Source organism: Nelumbo nucifera, chromosome 5 (genome assembly GCF_055504915.1).
Source record: "Nelumbo nucifera cultivar China Antique chromosome 5, China Antique-T2T, whole genome shotgun sequence".
Classification (NCBI taxonomy): domain Eukaryota; kingdom Viridiplantae; phylum Streptophyta; class Magnoliopsida; order Proteales; family Nelumbonaceae; genus Nelumbo; species Nelumbo nucifera.
This window is the reverse complement of record NC_142653.1, coordinates 56,584,776-56,606,570: the sequence shown is the minus strand read 5'-3', so window position 1 is coordinate 56,606,570 and position 21,795 is coordinate 56,584,776. Positions and strand designations below refer to the sequence as shown.

Below are 21,795 nucleotides of genomic sequence, written 5' to 3'. Positions count from 1 at the left end.
GTCAAGGATGTTCATTACTCGAGCTGGGTCGCCAACCTCATGGTTGTGAAGAAAGCCAATGGCAAGTGGCGCATGTGCGTTAACTAGACCGACCTGAATAGAGTCTGCCCAAAGGATTGCTTCCCCCTGCCCAGAATTGACCACCTAATAGACATGACCTCAGGGCATGAATTGTTGAGTTTCATGGAAGCTTACTCCAACTACAACCAAATTAGGATGGACACAGCCGACCAAGATAGAACTGCTTTTGTAACCAAACTCGAGTTGTACTATTATAAAGTTATGCCCTTTGGTTTGAAAAATGCTATAGCAACTTTTCAGCGGCTTGTAAACAAAATTTTTGAACTGTTGATTGGTAATAAAGTGGAATGCTATGTTGATGACATGGTCGTGAAGACCCAATTTTCTCGATCTTTAATCGATGATTTAAATGTTGTTTTTCAAATTCTAAGGAAATACAATATGAAGTTAAACCCAAACAAGTGTGTCTTCGGGGTCACGTCAGGCAAATTCCTTGGTTACATAGTGAACCGTCGTGGCATCGAAGCCAATCCAGATAAAATCAAGGCTATCTTAGACTAGACTGGCCGGGTAGCTACCCTAAACCGATTTATGTCTAAATCGACAAGTCAGTGCTCACCTTTTTTTAGGAAATTAAGAAGAATGAAACTTTCAAATGGACCGAAGAATGCCAACTCGCGTTTGATGAGCTGAAAAGGTACCTAAGTACCACCCCAATTTTAACCTAACTTGAGGAAAGAGATGAGTTGAAGCTATACCTCTCCGCGAGTGACGAGGTAGTCACCTCGGTACTAATTAGAAAAGTAGACCGGGTCCAACAACCCATCTACTATGTAAGTAAAGTGTTACAGGACGCGGAACCAGATATCCCGACATCGAGAAACTGGCGAGCGCACTAGTAGTAGCAGCTCAAAAATTACATCCATACTTCCAAGCCCATACCATCGTCATCCTTACTAATAGACCTCTGGGGCGCATCCTACTTAAGCCCGAGGTGTTAGAGAGATTGACGAAGTGGCCCATCGAGCTTAGCGAGTATGACATCTAGTTCGAGCCACGACCAGCAAACAAAGTCCAAGTCTTGGCGAACTTCATAGCAAAATGTACATTCAGCACACTGGTCCCTGAACCGACTGAGCCTGCTAACGTATCGGAGGCATTAACCAACGTGGCACTAGTCCCGGTCAGAGCAGTATCGACCTAGAACAAGCTAGATCCTCCACGTAGACGGCTCGTCCAACTAGCGAGAAAGATGTGTTGAACTAATACTGTACGACTCGAACGAGGTGAAGCTGGAGTATGCTCTCCGGTACAGATTCGAGGCATCGAACAATGAGACAAAGTATGAAGCACTAATTGCTAGGCTAAACTTAGTGAAGGAAATGGGTATGAAACACCTCATCGTGTGCAGTGACTCATAGCTGGTAGTTAACCAAGTCAATGGCGACTACAAAGCACACGACTCGACTATGGCAGCCTACTTAACCAAATTAAGGGAGATCCTACCAGGCTTCAACTCTTGTTTCATCAAGCAAATTCCGAGGTCCAAGAATGCTGAGGTTGATGCCTTATCACGACTTGCAAGTACTAGTGATAACACCATTCGAACTGTGTACATAGAGGACCTGCCTCGACCCAGCATTCTCGAGGGGACAAAAGAGGTCGCTCCCATGTTGCAAGTGAAACCGAGCAAGACTAACCCACTCGTTGATTATCTGCTCCACGGGACCCTACCTACAGAACACAATGCAACTTGGAGGGTAAAGCGTCAATCAGCCCGGTACATCCTTATAAACGGACGACTATACAGAAGATCCTTTACGCTCCCCTACCTAGGTTGCCTATGACCCTCAAGTTGAGTTTGTACTTCGCGATATCCATGAAGGATTATGCGGAGGACACTTGGGGGGTAGAGCACTCGCCTAAAAAGCATTAAGGTAGGGCTACTATTGGCTCACAATGAAGGCAGACGCACTTGAGCTCGCCAAGAAATGCGACTGATATCAGAGGCATGCCAACATCCTCCATCAACCTGTTGCTGATTTGAAGTATCTTACTAGCCCGTGGCCCTTCACATAGTGGGGAATCAACATCCTCGATCCTTTTCCGCCAGAAACCGGGTAGAGGAAGTTCTTGGTCATGGCAATGGACTACTTTACGAAGTGGGTGGAAGCCGAACCGTTGGTAAACATTACAGCTTGGAATGTGCAAAATTTCTTCTAGAGAAGCATCATGTGTCGTTTCAAACTGCCCAAAGTCGGGATAATGGGAAGTAATTCGAGGACATCAAATTCCAGAATTGGTGCGCCGAGATTGAGATTCAACAAAGCTTCACTTCGGTAGTGCATCCACAAGCAAACATACAGACCGAAGTGACGAACAGGGCTATCCTCCATGGACTGAAAACTCGCCTTGCATGAGCTAAAGGGTTGTGGGTTGATGAACTACCCAGTGTCTTTTGGGCCTACCGGACTACCATCAAGATCGCAACCGGCGAGACACCCTTCAACCTCACATATGAGACGGAAGCCATGATCCCGACAGAGATTGAAGTATCGACGTTGTAGCTCGAAGCTTACAACAAAGAAACAAACAACGACGAACTCAGAACTAACTTGGACCTCATCAAGGAGGTACGCGATCTGGCCCACATTCAAATTGTAGCTTACCAGTAGCGAGTAGCTAGGTATTATAATGCCTAGGTCAGGAAGCGGTTATTCTGAGTTGATGACCTAGTCCTCTGTAAGATGATGATACATGAGCCTGGCGTGGGTAAGTTCGGTCTGAATTGGGAAGGAACTTACCAGGTGAGACAGGTGTTCGGAGAAAGAACCTATGGGCTCGAGACCATGGAAGGGAAACAAGTATCTCGAGCTTGGAACGTTGACAACCTAAGGAGAGAGAACCTTAAGTCACTCCCAGAAACCTAAGGGCTATGATGCCAAGTTGACAACAAATCTCGGCATGATATAAGACCCAGTCGCCTCTCTAGCATGGGCAAAGAAGTCCTAGTTGCCTCTTCGGCATATGCAGCTTAAGACCCGGTCACCTCTTCAACACGAGCTCGTTAAAACTCAATCGCTTTGGCATTGGCAAGGTGAAGTAGCCCGGGCACAGATAGGTCGGGCATGTACTCTGTAGTATTTGCTCACCCCAACGTACAATAACAATTAGATTATTCCTATTTGGTTTAGATCGCTAGCTCGAGAGTGATCTATACTTAGAAAAATTTTTTGCCAGTTGCTTTAGCATGGGCAAGGCGAAGTAGCCCGGGCACAGAAAGGTCGGGCATGTACCCTACAGTGTCTGTTCACCCCGGTGTAGAATAACGATTAGATTATTCCTATTACGTTTAGCTTGCCATCTTGGGAGTAATCTATACTTAGAAATTTTTTTTGCACACAAAGAGTTTTGCAAAATACTTGTATTCCATTGATAAAGTACTTTGAGTACATAAAAAAACAACAAAAATATTACAACTATTTATCCGAGCTCGGAGGCTCGGGACATCAAGTATTTACAAAGGGGGTCCAAGAAAAGAGGCATCAATCGGTTCAGGGCTCCTCATCCCCAACAGAGGTGTCAGCGGGTAGATCGATCTCCATGTGGTCCTCGGTGGCATCAACTCCCTCTCCCACTTCCGTTGTCTCATCGTCGAGAAGGCCGTCATCACTCTCTTCCTTGAATCAACAATGAGGTCAAGGTGGGGAAATTCACGTCGAGTCAACCATCTGCTGAGCTTAAACCCCTTACGGTAGCTCGTTGTCCTGACCTCGACCAACTTCTCATGATACTCCGCCGAAGACTTGTATTCCTCAACCGCCTTGATCTTGGCATCCTCCATCGCTTGGAGTAGAATTTCAGTCCACTCCTTCACCAACGCCTCGAGGTTCTCGTTCTCTCTCTTCAGAGTCACCTCATTCTCCACTAGCTCCTTCTCCACTTTCAGTTCCTCCGCCATCTGCAGAGTCAATAGCTCCTTCTTGGCTCGTGCGTCGTTCTTCAGCTGGTTGATCTCGTTGTGAACCAAGTTAAGCTCGGAGTGGGCACTTCGGGAGGATTCCTCGACTTCGAGAGCTTGCTTTAAATTCACCTCGGACTGGTAGGCCAGGGCATGGATCGAGGAGCTCACCTGCCAAAAGAAGAAAACAAGTATAAGTATGAAGAAAATCCAAGTATAAAGAAGCCTAAAGGTTAAGTATGTACCACCATGCAATGCATTGCTGCTCTGGCCCCGAGCTGAGTGATCAGTAAGTCAGCCTAACGAGCGACCTCTTCGGTGAATACCACATCCTTGCTTTTGAGGAGGCCAAACTTCGGAGTCAAAATGCTCCAAGAAGAAGTATCGCTACTCGACAGAGTGATGGTCGCCTGCACGTGCTAGGGCTCGGAAGATGTGGTCTCCTTGGGCACGCGAGGCGGAGTAGCCTTGCCTTGGTCCTCCTCAACCAAGTCAATCACAGGAGGCTGTTCGGCGACTGGTGGGTGCTTAGGGACGGAGGTGCCAACGTCGGAGGTGGTGGTGTCAATGTGGAGGTGAGCCTTCTTAGAGGCCCTCTTCTTCTTCTTCCCCTTTTGCATGCTTCTGAAGAGCTCATTGGCGGGAATGTCATCCATGGCAGCTGCAAAAAGATGATGAATCGAGTTAGATGCAACATCAAAGTAAAACAAAACAAAGAAAACAGGTACAACAATTGGCGACCTACCAGGAGGACTTAGATAAGCTTGTTCGAGCTTCTCCTCGGTCATGAAGTTTTCAAACTTTAGGCTGAGCTTTGCCCAAGATCGAACCTCCTCCTATGTCTTTGGGTCCAATCTGATACCAGGGTCCTGGATGGTTTCCCTCCAATGAGTCGGGAATGACCACCCCTCAGTGTCACGGACCACGAAGTAACGTCTCTTCCAAGTCGAGACTTTGTTTGGGAGTTCATGCAACAGCTTGTACCCGGGGTGATGAGACATGTAATAACTTTGTCAGTGCTCAGGTAGAACACAGGCCAAGTTCTTCTTGATGGAGAGGATCGAAGAGGAGATGTCGAGGTCTAAGGGTCGGTTATAATCATGGAAAAGGGAAATGGTACCTACAATGTTGTGGATGGAATTCGGATGTAGCTGGTCTATGGCGATATCAAAAAACTTAACAAGTTTGACTATAAAAGGGTGGAGTGGAAGACGCAGCCCGACTACGAGCTGCTCCTCGAAGACCACAATCTCGTCATGACCGTGATCCCAAGGAAATGTGCCTAAGGGAATAATGTATTCAAAGTTATTAGGGAGTTTGTACCGAGCTACTAAAGACAGGAGCTTGTCTGCTGTCATTGTAGACGGACCAAAGCTGTTCGGCAGGCGACCTCGGTGTAAGGTGGAGGCTGATTTGCTAGAGGCTTCTCGCTCTCACCGAGGTGAGTCTGCCTCGAACGGGTTGGAATCCACATCCTATGCCGAAGTGCCTACCTCGGCAAGACGAGGCTCCACAGTCTGTGTCGAAGTACTCACCTCGGCCCCAACGGATTCACCGCTCCCGTCTAAAAGGCTATCTAAGCTAAGACTAGACATGTTGATGGAAAGGACAATGGAATCAAAAGCAAAGGAAGAGAACTCATTAAAGAAGACTGAAGAAATGAAAACAACCTCAGACTCAGGAATAACTGACACTGAGCTGGGATACTTGAACGCGACCTCAAGGACTTTAGATTCACGGTTTGTGGTGAAGAAAATGGGCCCTCCGGCCCTATTTATAGCCATTATATTCGGGGATCAATGGTCGAGATCTACGTGATCCAACGGTTCCTAGGAAAACCAGTTGTATGCTACCCGAGGTTGAAATCAGTTGAGCGCACATTTTGACGTCCACGAAGTTTATAATCGACTTGACATCCGCGCATACCTGAAACGCGATCTGGGTCATTTCCTGGTCGAGCCAAATGGTTAAATAGGTCCAACCGAAGGTCCGTCCTCCATACCACCTAGACATCATGCCAAATCCACCTGGGCTCATCATGAACTCCCCACGCTGGGTTAGGACCCCTGGCACGAGGAGTGGGGGAAAATTGATGAGGGGTAATTTGGCACAACCTAGAAAGCAAAGGTTACGTGGACGCGATCTGCCAATAGGATAACTCAGCAAGAGGAGCCTAGTCAGCAGATTTCAGAGCTCGGGTGTTCGATCACCTCGGTACAAAGCCACCTCGGCATAGAGTCACCTCAGTATAAAGGCACCTCAACACCAAAGCCAGTTCAGGGCCCAGGGACCGAAGTGGCACGTAATCGACTCCAGAAGCTTCTCAGCGGACTCCGAACCTCCTAGGATCACACCGCGTAATGGTAGGCCTTATCCTCTACCCGCCCAGATCGGTTGGCAATGATAGACTTCGTTGACTGATACGTTACTCCCCGTCTAAAGAGGAAACAGATCTCATCTACCCAGGCCAAAGATCTCGGAGTCGTTTCGTTAGATCCACAGCAACTCAACTATATAAGGGCAACAACCCCTTCAACACCCAGTTATGCACGATTATTTACATACAAGCTCTCTAGCATTCAAGATTTTAGCTCGCAACCACAGCAAGAATACTAACTTAAGCATTAGAGCGACCTCACCAGGTCACCCACCCCAGTCTCTCTGATCTCTGTTTTGTAGTTTGACCCAGCTCACCATGCAAGCAACATCCAGGCAACCTTCCAGTTAGGAGCTTCCAGATCGCGCATCATCAGATAGATCACAAGAAAATATGAATAACTGTTTTTTATTTTTAATTCCAAAAATTAAAAATATAATAAAAATAAATATTAAAGAAGAAATTTCACAAGTTCTAGATATTGCTCCCACTCTCTAGCCTAAAAGATCTAGTTGGGTATCAAGGCCTTCTATTCAATATGACTACGATCAAGAAACAATCTTGATGGAAATCAAGGACATTGAGGAGGATCCCCATACTTATATCGAAACTATGTTAGACATAAATTCCATGAAGTGGGTAGATGCCATGAAAGTTGAGATGCACTCAAGGAAGAGCAATAGAGTTTCAAAATTTGTTTATTTGCTCTTGGGGTTAAAGAAAATAGAGGAAGAACAACTCTAATGGAAAAGTTAAGACCTACAAAGCTCAGCTTGTGGAAAAAGGTTATACATAGAAATAAGGTATTAACTATGAGGAAACATTCTCACCCATGTGGCCCCGATAAAGTCCACTAGAATACTCTTGGCCATTTTCACTCACTATGACTATGAGATATGACATATGAATGTCAATATAGTGTTCCTAAATGGAGATCTTATAAAAGATACTTACATGCAAGAACTAAAAGGCTTTATTGCTAAAAGTTAAGAACACAAGGTGTACAAACCAAACCAGCCAATCTATGGGATAAAGCAAGATTCTAGAAGCTGGAACATCAAATTTAACTTGATGGTCAAATAATTTTGACTTTGAGCAAAATTCAAATACCCTATATTTACATAAAGATAATGGAAGACAATGTTGCTTTTTGAATACTTTATATTGATGACATCTTGCTCATTAGGAATGACGTAGATCAATAAAGGCATAACTTTAATAGTAGTTCTCTATCAAAGATCTTAGAGAAAATTCTTATATTTTGGGGCTTTAACTCTATAGAAATATTTTGAAGCAGATCCTAAGACTATCACAGTCTACTTACATTGATAAGATCATGAAAATGTACATGTAGGACTCTAAGAAAGGATTTGTCCCTTTCAAACATGGGGTCACTCTCTCCAAAGACATGTCACCTAAGAGTCCTAAGTAGATCAAGGACATGAAGAAGATTCCCATGCTTTTTCTATTGGGAGCCTCATGTATATTATGTAGTGCACTCGCCCTAACATCATACAGGTTATCAGTATAATAAGTAGATATTAGTCCAACCTTAGGTAGAATCACTAGACTACCATAAAAAATATACTCAAATAAAAAATCTACATCAAGATACATCCTCTTGTTGGATTCTTGTATAGTAGTTGTAAGAGTAGCCAGTGACCAAAGCTGAGTACATTGCCACAAGTGATATGCTACCAAAAAAAGCAATTTGGATAAAGAAGTTTGTCCAAAAATTGGGTGTCATACCTATCAACACACACCCATTCCACTATTGTATGACAACATTGGAGCCATTACATAGGCCAAAGGGACTAAAATCCCACTCAAAATCTAAGCACATTGAGAGGAAATACCATATGGTATGGAAGATGAGACATCTAAATTCAAAAAGTAGCACCAACAAAGAATGTGATAAACCAACTGACTAAGCCAATAACACAAAGTTTTTGAGAAACATGTTGACAATATGAGACCATGGCTTATAATTGATTGAACCTAAGTGCAAGTTGGAGATATTAACCAATGTATACCCCCAATTCCATCAATTTAATGCATATTAACATTTATTACTGAATAAAATTAATACATTATTATTTTATGTGTATTATGGTGTGTTTTTTGTGAATTATCCCCTAGTTGTACATTTATGAAACTTATGTAAGCTTAAATATTCTTAGCCAAATGATAAATTTGAGAAGTTAATTATATCACGTCTGATACTCCTATATTGCTGGATTGGTGGAGATTGTGTCAACTTCTAGGGTTAAACCTAAGGTACAAGGAATAGGTGTTTAAAAAGCAATAAATATGACTATTTTCAATTTAACCCTGGACCTTAGAAATAGAGGGGTAAAATAAGAAAGTTGCACTTAATCCACTAACTTGGTGGTGATACTGCACTAAGTATTGGACCAACCTTCTTTTGATATTCCAACAAGTGAAATCCTTCTGGGGTCAAATACCTAGGTATATAGGAACAGATTGGGAAGGTTCTTGAGTGAATGATTATATCATAGGATCACCTACTTTTTCAAACAAAGAAAATATCATGGAGTATACCCTCTTTGATAGAAACCTAAAACTACTAATAGCGGATTTCTACTTGTTTTAAAATTAGTTTTGCAAAATGTACAAATATTGATAAATAGTTTACTTTGATAAAGAGTTTGAAAAATGGTTTGTCCCAGGATCTATATGAGTGGAGGAGGGTATGACACTACATCTTACATTCAGGGAAGAGGTCCTTCCCTATTGACCATGTTTGCATATTGTTTGGCTAAGAAATTAACTGCAAATATCTTGTTGGGCTAATAACCTGATGGGCGTTTCTTAGTTTAAGCTATTGGGTTTGGGCTCATAGGATGGTTGAAACCCAGGTCAAACTTATGTCACTTATTAGGCCTAATTAGTGATGAGATGATTCACTAAGTTTGACCTAGTGAATTCGACCCATGTACTTTAGAATGTTGGCTGAACCCTAAGGCTTAATAGCTAGTCAAAGTTATAAGAGAATAAGATTACTTGGGAGAAATTTTTTTTTCTAACTTACTAGTTTGATTAGGTAGTTAGTTTGTTGGAAACTTAAGATTGAAGTAAGAAACTAACTAAAACTCCCTTATCCTAAGATGGTTAGGATTTTTTTTTCCTAATTTGTAGCTTTCCTTATCAGCTAGGAGAGTGATTAGGAAACTCCTACTTGGACTCCAAGAGTCCAAAATATAAAAGTTATACAAGAGGGGACTAAGCAACCAAGAAGAGATTTCTCGTTATAGCAATCTCAATTCGACCCAAGGGGAAGAGAGAACCTTTTCTCCCTCTTCCGTCTATGTTTTCACAAAAAAACGGAGCCTTTTGAGTGGAAAAATCAAACACATCATTGCAAGATTTGATTAAGCATAAAGGGTGCAAAGCCGTGAACATGGATTCTCTAGATTCTTGCAAGTTTGATCTCCAAATTTTGGGCTATGCCATCTTTTTCTTTGTAGATCTTTTCTACCTGATTCTTTAAGTGTGTCTACCACCTAGGAGTTGTGTTTGTAGACTTCGTATTTGGAAGCATTCCACCCATTTGCTGGAATTAATTTGGGATGACAAGTCTAGATCAATCTACTGAGAAAACTAGTTTTTCTTATGGGATTCGATCTCTTCCATGGGCTGATTCAAGAATTTTTTAAATTCACCATCAAGATCGAACCTTTATGGCTTTTTCCCAACACATTCAATCTTCAATGGATTTATATTGGATTAGGTCATATTGAACCAATATCTAATCCATTGATAGAAGATAGAGCACAGGTGCCAATGGACCAATTTGAGTTGGACCCAATCTAAATTAAGACCATTTTGAACAAATTGGATGGTCCAGACATTGAATTGGACCAATGTAGAATTGTCCGAAGTATTCATCGAATTGTATTGGACCTAGTCCATTTGTAATGGACTAATATTGGATCCCATTGGGTTAGACCAATATTTGGTCCGTTGAGCCCTAAACAGGATGACAAGAAAATATAGAGAAGCTTCATATATGTAGTATAGCAAGTGAGAAGACAGAGAACTCATTAGCACTTGATAGGAATTGCATTGATAGCCCTATTACATCTCTAAAAATTTATATGTAATAGGAACTGCACTAGCTCCAAAAAATCAACCACCTAAGTTATCAATGTCTATAGTTAACACCAATATACATTTTTATGTTTTCTTCAAGTTAAGAAATAGCTCTTTTCATACATTAATGTAGATGTCACCATATCTTGGTGCAATTGAAAACCTTTAATTCACTATGATAAGAACACAAGCACACTTAAATGGACACACCCCTTTGGTGGGTTTAAAAAGTGAATATGATAGGTGTTAATGTTGGGTCAGGCCCCAAATGGACCACTTTATGTTTATCAAGTAAAGTTTGTCTTCTAATATCTCCAGTAGTGATGATCTTGTAGAGTGTTCAAGTTTTCCAAATCCTGCCAACATAGCTACTAATATATATGAAGGATAAAACTCGATGTAATGTGCCTCATTTGATGGATCTCTTATGTAATCATGCACTCCAATATGGTTTAGTTTGTGATTATATTGTCATGCTTCAAACTAGTATGGTCATCGTGAAGACCTTTAGAAAATGGATTCCAATACAATCAAATATATCAATGGACCAATCAGCTCCTAACACGTGGCGACCTCAGATGATATCCACGTCCTTTCACAAACCTTGGGGGAAAAATATGAGATTTCACCTCCATTCTTAATGTCAGGCTCACCTCTGTCCATTATATCCTCGATCAAGAACTCTAACTCATTAAATGTCAGAGTAATTCAACCACATAATCCTTGTCTTTAATGAAACGAATAATAAATGCAAGCTGATGTGGGCAAGTGTTACAAACATCATCAACCTAGCATCCAATAGACTTTTTTAGGCCAAAGAACAATAGGTATTCTCGCTTACATACTCTCACACTCTCTCACCTTGGCACCTCGTTCGTCTCTTCGATCATTTCAAGTGACTTAATCATTGGAGTCTTTGCCCTAGGACCACATCCTGTGGCCTCTAATGTCTATTGTGCTTGTAGGTTCGACCTATAGTCAATCTTAGCTCCAAAATTCTTAATCTACCTTTGATGCCAAATATAGTAACAACAATTGAATCTATATGGTTAACAAACAAGGCTTCCATATTTTTGACTCCAGATCAAATAACTACTTATTGAGGCAAAACTCTATGCCTCCACAAGCTCATGTTATCCAAGAACAACAACAACTAACGGAATAGGTTGTGCTTCTTATCAACATGTGCAATCTAAGGCAACTAGTGGGCGATCTACACTCAAATGACTGACCATTAATGCTAATAACCACTTCAGTCAAAGGCCCATCAATAAACCATACTCAGCATCTAGGGAGCTAGACAAAGAATGGTTTCAACTCTGAGGTTGAAAGTAGCAACTGCCTTGGGAGCCGTGTGAACTCTTGCACCAACATATTTTGCCACACTAGTCATCAAACTATGGATCCCCAGGGAACTTTGGCGATAGTATGGACCACCCTACAGGTAACCATCAAGACAACTCAACACAACAACCCATTCCCTCAATTCAAGTGGAGTTGTTGAGTTTGGAGGCTAGACTCCGTGTCGGGATACTAATAGAACAATCTTTAACCACTATGGGTTGGGGAGACACCCATGGGAAATACCCTGAAAAGCGATGACAAAAGGTTTGACAACTTGTTTGCCCAATTAGGCACCATCTATTCAAAAATCAAAGAAGTGAAGGACAGATGGATGCCTCCTCAAACCATACCACCTCGGCAAAGACCACCATCACAAAAGAGATCACCTCGAAGCTGCTTGTCTTAAACTTGAAAGGTCCTTACTTGGCAATCTATGATGGCATGACTGATCCATATGATCGTGTAGAAAGCTTCCAATCTATCATGTTGTTATAGGGGTTCCCCAACACCTTAATGTACTGAGACTTCCAAATCACATTGAAGAAAGTGACTCAATGTTGGTTCTCTAGGTTACCTCTTCGCTCTATCAATTCCTAGGAACCTCTTCATATGACAATTTGTTAGCAACCAATGCTGCTAGAAGACCTTGATGAGCCTAATGATAGTGATTCAATGTCGAGATCCTAGAAGTCAAGGACCTCGATTAAGTCGTGGTAGTAGTAGCGGTCACCAATTTCTTAAACTCATTGCCTTTTAGATTTTTTTTTTTTTTTGGCTAAGAAGCTGCCTCGGACATTGCTCAAACTCCTCTCTTAGGCTAAGAAGTACATAAATGCAAAAGTGGCTCAGACTAGCAAATGACATGTTGAGTTAAGACCAATTAAACAAGAAGAGGAAAGATAAAGACGAGTCTTGGTAGTTCATGGCCCAAAAGGAAAAATCATCAAAGCAGGCTCCACCCTCATATGAGACTTACATTCCTTTGAACACCTCCCAAAGCCACAGACTTATGCAAATTGGAAAGCAAGATTACATATAATGGCCTATGAAAATGAAGAAATACTAAAGAAAGAGAACCAAGTCAAGTACCGCAAGTATCATTGCGACATCAACCACAACACAGATGAATTTCATGAACTTATGAATGAAATCAAAACTTTCATAAAAGGGGTACTTGAAGGACTTTGTCCAAAGAAATCAAAAATTTGGGTCAGCCTCAGAGTAGGCCAACCACCCAACCAATAAACCCACAGTAGGGGTCATGAATGTGATATCGGGTAGCCCAGAAGCAAGTGGAGAAAGATCCTTTACAAGGAAGGCCTACACCTGGCAACTAGAAATTGAGTGCATACATCAAAATAAGCATCAGTTATGGGCAGGCCCGGGCATAGGATCTCGTCACGGGGCGGTCCACGGGGAAAACTTCTAGGCTTCCCTTGCGCTTCCCTTTGCGTGCTGACCCTATGGTGGCGAACTAGGGGGGTGATTTGTCCAAGAGATCACCCGAACTCTCCTTACACCTTTCTTGGTTGAAAACTGAATGAATTTATTTCCACTCATAGCTCCTTAAATAGGAGATTACAAAGGGAATTCCTTGTTGGATACAAACTCAAACTCCTACTTCTAAACAGATTGCCTACTTCTAATGATAACACAACTCCTACTAAGAACAGATAAGATAAGGATAAGGCATGATGGAAAGTGTAGCTGGCGGATGGCAAGCCGAGCTGTTGTGGTAGGATAAGGTGGGACCCACCCTGATGAGCTGTCGTGTGGGCCCCACTCTACTGCTGTTGCCGATGGTGTGTGCGCCTCACGATGTTGCTGTCGTGGGGTGCGTGTTGCTGCCGTGTGGTGCGTGCTACTGCCCAGTGTTGCTGTCGTGCGGTGCGTGCTGCTGCCTAGTGTTGCTGCCGTGCGGTGCGTGCTGCTGCCTATGACTGTGCCGCTGCGCGCCGCCGGGCGGTGCATGCTGCTATGCGTGCTGCTGCCTATGACTGCGTCGCAACGCACTGTCGGGTGGTGCGTCCATAACATCACACCCCTCCTGGACAACGAGCTTGTCCTCAAGCTCGAGTTCCGGGTAAGCGCTGTGAAGATCGGCCTAGGGAATCCAGGTGGCCTCAGTTGATGGTAGTCCGTCCCATTCCACTAGAACCTCGAAGGTACCCTGATTGATGCGTGATCAAACAAGAGCTCGAGGTTGGAGGATGGGTCTACCATCCTTTAGAGGTGGTAGGGGAGGCACTTGATCCGGGGGAGTCCTTGTAAAAGGCTTCAGGAGGGACACATGGAAGATGTCATGGATTCTGCTGTGCTCCGGTAGCTCGAGTTGATAGGCAACCTTCCCGATCTGCTTGAGAACCTTGAAGGGCCTGTAAAATTTTGGGGCTAGCTTGGGGGGGCCTCGACGTCTGAGGGAGAGCTGCCAGTAGGGTTGGAGCTTCAGCCAAGCGAATTGTCCCGGCTCGAAGTGACTTCGTGGTGGTGTTGATCGTAGATGTGCTTCATGCGCACCTGTGCCTGCTGTAGGCGCAAGGAGACTTCGGCCAGGAGGGCGTCGCGATCTTGGAGGCTGCGATCCACTTCTTCCAGCCATGTTGAGCCTGGTTCGTAAGATAAGAGACGGGGAGGGTCTCTGCCATATACCACCCGGAAGGGAGTCATGCCAAGGGAGGAGTGGTAGGACGTGTTATAACAGTACTCGGCCCACGGAAGGCACTCCACCCAGCGCCTGGGTTGGTCTCCCACAAGGCAGCAAAGGTACATCTCTATTGTCCGGTTCACCACCTCTGTTTAGCCGCCAGTCTGTGGATGGTAGGCGGAGGAAAAGGCTAGGTCTGTTCCCTGCAATCGGAAGAGCTCCTTCTAGAAGGCATTGGTAAAGATCGGGTCCCTGTCACTTACAATGGATTCGGGTAGCCCATGTAATCGGAAGATGTGGCCGAAGAAGGCGTGGGCCACTGAAACCGCGTTGTAGGGGTGAGATAAGGGGAGGAAGTGGGCATACTTTGAGAAGCGGTCCACCACCACAAATATCATCGATTTCCCTCCAACTTTGGGTAAGCCTTCGATGAAGTCCATGGAAATATCTACCCAAATCTGAGTGGGGAGGGAGAGGGGTTGGAGAAGGCCTGCTGGGTGCAAGTTTTCCCACTTCTGCTGCTGGCACGTTGAACAGTTCTGGATGAAGTCCCGTACCGAAGCCTTCATGCCCTGCTAGTGGAAATCTGCATGGATGCGGTGCAGTGTTTTCTGGATACCCTGATGTGTGGCATTGTGTATGCTGGAGATAACGGAGGGAATTAAGGGGCAGTCGGTTGGAAGATAAATTCGGCCCTTGTACAGTGCCAACCCGTCCTGCATGCTCCAATTGGAGTCGGTCGTTCCCGCCTGTATTTTCTTGAGCAGATCATTCCATTCGGGTGATTGTGGTAGTTCATTCCGAATGTCTTCCAACAGGGAGGCTCGGGGCTGTGAGATTGCATGGAGTAGCATGTCGTCTTCTCGACGGGACAAGGCATCTACAGCACGGTTGAAGGCCCCAGCCTTGTAGTCTACCTGGAAGTTGAATCCAAGGAGTTTGCTGACCCAATGCTGTTGTGGCGAGGTGGTGAGCCGTTGTTCCAATAGATATTTGAGGTTGTAATGGTCCATCTTGACTATGAAAGATCTTCCCCATAGGTACGGCCTCCAGTGCTGCACTTCCTTAGCTAGGCCAATAAGTTCTCATTCGTAGGCGGGCAACTTAAGGTGGTCGTCGGCCAGCTTGCGGCTGAAAAAGGCAATTGGGTGCCCTTGTTGTTGTAGTATCGCACCTATGCCGGTGCCGGATGCGTCACACTCCACTGTGAACTCAAGATCGAAGTTTGGCAACTGTAGAACTGGTGTGGAGGAGAGGGCTTCCCTTAATTTTACAAAGGCTGCTTCAATTGTACCATCCTAGAGGAAGGCGTTTTTCTTGAGCAGACTTGTTAGCGGGGCTTCCAGCAATCCGTAATTGTGAACGAACTTGTGGTAGTAGCCTGTCAGCCCTAGGAACCCATGGAGGGCCTTGGCGGATTGCGGTCTGGGCCATTCTTTGATGGTCTGAATCTTGGAGTCATCCATAGTGACCCCTTGACCGCTAATCACATGTCCTAAGTAAAGGACCCTGCATTCCCCAAAGGAGCATTTTGACCGTTTGAGGAAGAGCTGATGTTGTTGCAGGAGTTCAAGAACAGTTCGCAGATGCTGCACGTGTTCTACCCACGATTTGCTATAGACTAGGATGTCGTCGAAAAATACCAAGACAAATCTGTGGAGATGGGAGTGAAACACCTCGTTCATCAGGGCCTGGAATGTGGAGGGCGCGTTGCTAAGACCGAAGGGCATGACCAGGAACTCGAAGTGGCCATGGTGTGTTTTGAAGGCCGTTTTCTCCACATCTTTTGGGGTCATTCAGACCTGGAAATATCCTGATCGGAGGTCTAGCTTGGAGAAGTACTGTGCTCCATGGAGTTCGTCTAACAGCTCATCTACGACTGGGATGGGAAACTTATCCTTGACTGTCCGACTGTTAAGCTCTCTGTAATCCACACAGAATCTCCAAGTCCCGTCTTGCTTGGGCACCAAAAGAACTGGGGAGGAGAAGGGGGAGCGGCTGGGGCGGATGATCCCTTGTTGTAACATGTTTGCGCACTACCTTTCTATTTCATCTTTCTGCCGATGTGGGTAGCAGTAGGGCCTGACAACAACGGGATCTGATCCAGTTATCAGAGGGATTCAGTGGTCGAAAGCTCTGGGAGGGGGAAGCCCCTTGGGCTCCTTGAATACTGTAGAGAAGTCCGTAAGGAGCCTTTTCATATTCGTTGCGCGTGAGTCCCCACCTTGGAGTGTATGTAGTTGCGCCCTTGTTCTTATTCCTGTCCCCTGCCATGTGACTGGTTTGCCATCCAAGTTGAAGATCATGGTCAGGGCGGCGAAGTCCCATAGGATTGGTCCAAGCGTGATCAGCCATTTAACACCTAGGACGATGTCAAATTCGTCCAAGGATAGTACGAATAAATCTACTTGGAAGGACTCTGTTCCAACCTGAATTCTAGTGTCCTTGCAAATTCCGGGGCTGTGAACTATTTCCCTGTTTGCCACGGCCACCTGTAATTGTGGTCTTCTTTCCATGGGCAGTTCTAACTTGCGAGCCGCCTATTCACTGATGAAATTGTGGGTGCTACCTGAGTCCACCAGAATACGGACTGACCACTCTACTATCAATGCTCTCAGTTGCATGGTTTGGGATGTCTTGACCCCCGTGATGGCATGGAGGGAGATTTCTGATTCTGATGTTGCAGGTTCGTCCTCTTCCTCTTCGGGTTCTTCTACTAGGAGACAGAACAACTTCTTACACTTGTGACCCGCGGAGTACAGGTCAACTTCTTACACTTGCGCGTCGTTCCGCCATCTCGGCTCGGGTCAGCCGCCTAATGGGGGGTGCAGACCTGCTGCTTCCAATGCTTGACGCTGATCTGGAGTGGTTGCCCGCAGGCAGCCTTGGTTCTCTGTTGTGATCGAAGAGGGAGTCACTCCTGCTGTCTTCGAAGGCGTCCAAGTTGATGTTGGCCATCCTATACTGAAGCCCCCGTGGGAGATCTGCGTCTTTCTTTCGAAGGCACGTGCAAGGTTCATAGCTGTGACTAGATTAGGGGGGTGCTGCTTCTCGACGTCCACTCTTAGGGGTTCCACTAGCCCTGTTGTGAACATGTCAACTTGTTGGTCTGTGCGTACCGAGGCTGCTCTAGCGAGAAGGGTTTGGAACTGGCGCTGATAATCCACCACAGTCCCATTTTGCTTGAGGTTGATTAGTTCGCCCAGCGGGTTACTTGTCAGCGAGGGTCCAAACCGGAGGAGGCAATAGGATTTAAATTGTTCCCAACTAAGCCCGGGTTCTTCCTGCTCTAGACGGTAGAACCAGAGTTGTGCCTCTTCGATCAGGTGGAACGCGGCCAGGCTGACCTTGTCCTTCTCCTCCGTGCGCTGATTACGAAAGAATTGCTCACAGCGGTACAGCCATCCCAATGGGTCACCGCTGCCGCTGTATGAGGGAAACTCCAGACGACTGTATTTGGGTATGACCGCTACAGCTGGGGTGGCGTCCAGTCGTTCACCGGAGCCCTTGGCCCGATCTGGATGGCGGCTGTGGTTGGTGGCCGCCTCTTCAGGACTCCTTTCTTTGGTGGAGAAGTATAACTCCAGTAGGCGCCGAAGCTCCCTGACATCCTCCTTGACTTCTCTTACTTCTGCATGATTTTCCACGAGTCGGTGTTCCAGTTCGTGGACCTTGGATGATAGCTGCTCCATGTCGCCCATGACGCTAGGCTGTGATACCAAAATGTTATGGACCCGGACGTAGGATCTCGTCACGGGGCGGTCCACGAGGAAAACTCCTAGGCTTCCCTTGCGCTTCCCTTTGCATGCTGACCCTATGGTGGCGAACTAGGGGGGTGATTTGTCTAAGAGATCACCCGAACTCTCCTTACACCTTTCTTGGTTGAAAACTGAATGAATTTATTTCCACTCATAGCTCCTTAAATAGGAGATTACAAAGGGAATTCCTTGTTGGATACAAACTCAAACTCCTACTTCTAAACAAATTGCCTACTTCTAATGATAACACAACTCCTACTAAGAGCAGATAAGATAAGGATAAGGCATGATGGAAAGTGTAGCTGGCAGATGGCAAGCCGAGCTGTTGTGGTAGGATAAGGTGGGACCCACCCTGATGATCAATCGTGTGGGCCCCGCTCTACTGCTGCTGCCGATGGTGCGTGCGCCTCACGGTGCTGCTGTCGATGGTGCGTGCGCCTCACAGTGCTGCTGTCGTGGGGTGTGTGTTGCTGCTGCCGTGGGGTGCGTGCTGCTGCCTAATGCTGCTGCCGTGTGGTGCGTGCTGCTGCCTATGACTGTGCCGTTGCGCGCCGCCGGGCGGTGCGTGTTGTTGCCTATGACTGCACCGCAACGCACTACCGGGTGGTGCATCCATAACAATAACCTTCTCCAACAAGGAATTATAGGGGGCCATCACTTCCAGGATGATGCATTGGTCGCCTCTTTGACGATACTATCTATGAGGTAAAGAGGATATTCATTGACAACAACTCTTCAACAAATATCCTCTTCGATTATGCCTCCAAGAGAATGAAGTTCACTCTAGATCGATTTCAACCTACCAGCATACCTCTAGTTGGATCTTCTAAGATAAGCATTAAACCAAAGGGCAAAATTACTCTCCTAATATCTATGGGTATAGAGCCATGCCAAACTACCCTAATAATTGAGTTCTTGGTTGTGAGGATCAACTTGCCTTGTAATGTTATTATTGGCTCCATGCTGCGGATGATGATGGTATTTTCCTCCTACTAGGGGAAGAACAAGGAAGTACTGTTGGTTGATGGGCTCAACCTCCGAGACGAACTAAAGACCAGAAAAGGTCAACTTGTAGAAGACCTCATTGTTGTTCCCTTAAACAAGGTAGAGCCCAAGAAAATAATTTAGATTGGGTTCCTTTTCCCAAACAAGCTACACTCCAACTTGGTAAATTTCCTTAGAATCAATATCTATGTATTTGATTGGCTTGTCATTGACATGCCAAGGACTGACCCTCAGTCATTATTCACTAGTTGAGTGTATGAGGACCTAGGTTACAAAACGGTTCGATAGAAAAGGAGGAACTTTGCACCAAAGCAATGGGAAGTAATCAACAAAGAAGTAAATAAATTGCTTGGAGTTGATTTCATTCAAGAGGCACACTACCTTGACTAGCTAGCCAATGTGGTAATGGAAAGGAAGGCTGATGGGAAATTGCAAACCTATATTGATTTCACAGTTTTGAATAAAGTTTATCATAAAGATAGGTTTGATCGCCTCATCAATGCCACCTTGGGGTACAAGATGTTGAGCTTCATGAATGCCTTCTTCAGCTATAATCAAACTCAAATGCACCTAGGTGATGAGGAGAAAATTGCTTTCATCATAGAGACTAGCCTCTATTGCTATAAGGTAATGTCATTTTGGTTGAAGAACACCGAAGCAACATATTAGAAATTAGTCAAAAAAGTCAAGGATTAGATCGGCCTTAATGTCGAAGCATGTGTGAACAACATGGTCGTAAAAAACTTACTACCTAACCAACATATAGCCAACAACAATGAAGTCTTTGGCTTCTTATGCAAATATTAGATGTGGTTAAGTCCTACCAAGTGAGCCTTTAGTGTAATCTCTGGTAAATTCCTCGACTTCATGGGGACATGAGATATAGAGGTGAATCCTAAAAAGATCCAAATCATCCTTGACATGGAACCTTTGAGGTTAGTTAGAAAGTGCAAAGACTCAAAGGCCAAGTAGTATCTCTAAGTAGGTTTATGTCTCAATCAACAGCATGGTGTTTGCCTTTCTTTTGTACTATAAAGAAGCTAAACGAATTCTAGTGGACAAAAGAGTGTCAAAGGGCTTTCGACGAGATAAGTGTACCTGAACTCCAAGCCACTATTAATTTAGTTGAATCCTAGAGAAGAACTCTACCTATAATTGTTAGTAGGGGATGAAGTTGTTATTTGGTTCTAGTCCAAGAAGATGCAAGGAAAGAAGCTAGTTTACTATGCTAACAACCTCCTCCGTGACATCAATACCAAGTACCACGATGTGGAGAAAATAGCATATGCATTAGACGAGGAAGAAGTTAAGACTATTTCTAGGCCCATACTATAGTCATTCGCACTAACCAACCCTTAAGGTAGATCATACAAAAGCCTAAAACCTTAGGTCAGTTAAGGAAGTGGACTGTTGAGCTCAAAGGATTTGGCATACGCCATTGTCATCCATCAAAGCCCAGGCCTTAGTAGATTTCATTGTCTAGAGTACCTTCGGCAATAGCAGTATAGCACAACCAAAAGAACTTTGACCTACCTGGACCATACATGTAGATGGGTCCTCTAACCTAAAGGGGAGTGAAGCAAACCTCATCCTTCTAAGACTAGACAACACAACATTAGAGTATGCAGTTTGATTTGGTTTCCCAATCTTCAACAATGAAACTAAGTACAAGGCTCCATCTATCCAACCTCTCTTTCACCAAGGAGCTCAATGCAAATCAGATTGAAACCTTCAGTGACCTGCAACTAGTTGTCAATCAAGTGAATAAGGAGTACGAGGCTAGAGTCAGTTATGTCAAAATACCTCAACAAAGTCTGAGAGTTAACTTCTCAATTTCAATACTCCACTTTCTAGCAGATTCTACAGTTGGAGAATGCCCAAGCTAATAACCTACCTAAGCTAGGCAACTCAATAGAATTAGACCTTGACAAGTCAGTGTTCATAGAAGAATTGGCCCATCCCAGCATAGAAAGATTAGATCTAGCAGTATGTTTGGTTTAAACTAAACCAAGCTGGATGGGTCATATCCTATATTACCTATGTCGTAGCCACTTGCCTAAGAATACACTTGAGGCTCGATATGCACTTATCAATAACAAGTTGTATAGGAGGCCATTCATCTTATCTTATTTGGGATGTTTAGGGCCCAAAGAAAGGGATTATGTCCTTAGAGAAATACATGAAGGTCTTTGCGGCAACCATCTAGTGGGCAGTTCCTATCCCATAAGGCTATGAAGCAAGGTTATTTCTAACCCACAATAAAGGAAGATGTAATCCGACTCATCCAAAAATGTGACCAATGCCAGAGACATGCCAATGCACACAACTTTCTTACCTCCATTAGTAGTCAGTGGCCTTTCACCTAGTAGGGAATAGACATCCTCAAGTCGTTTTCCCCAACTTTGGGTCAGAAAAGGTTTTTGATAGTGGCATTGACTATTTCACAAAGGGCATTGAAGCTAAGCCATTGACACAGATCACATCAAAGAATATTCAAAGCTTTTTCTAGAAAAGTATTATCCACCAATTCGGCCTACCTCATACTTTGATCATAAAAAATGGTTGTCAATTC

The 21,795-nt window shown here is 44.5% G+C and overlaps 1 long non-coding RNA gene across 1 annotated transcript; it reads right to left on the bottom strand.

Annotated features, from left to right (window-relative positions):
• Nucleotides 1–3,460: 3,460 nt before the first annotated feature.
• On the bottom strand, nt 3,461–21,125 carry LOC104596921 (uncharacterized). The gene is made up of 3 exons (XR_016075925.1): nt 4,728–21,125; nt 4,228–4,643; nt 3,461–4,153 (listed from the first exon to the last, which is right to left on the bottom strand). It is a non-coding gene; the product is annotated as an uncharacterized LOC104596921 (long non-coding RNA).
• Between the last annotated feature and the right edge of the window lie 670 nt (nt 21,126–21,795).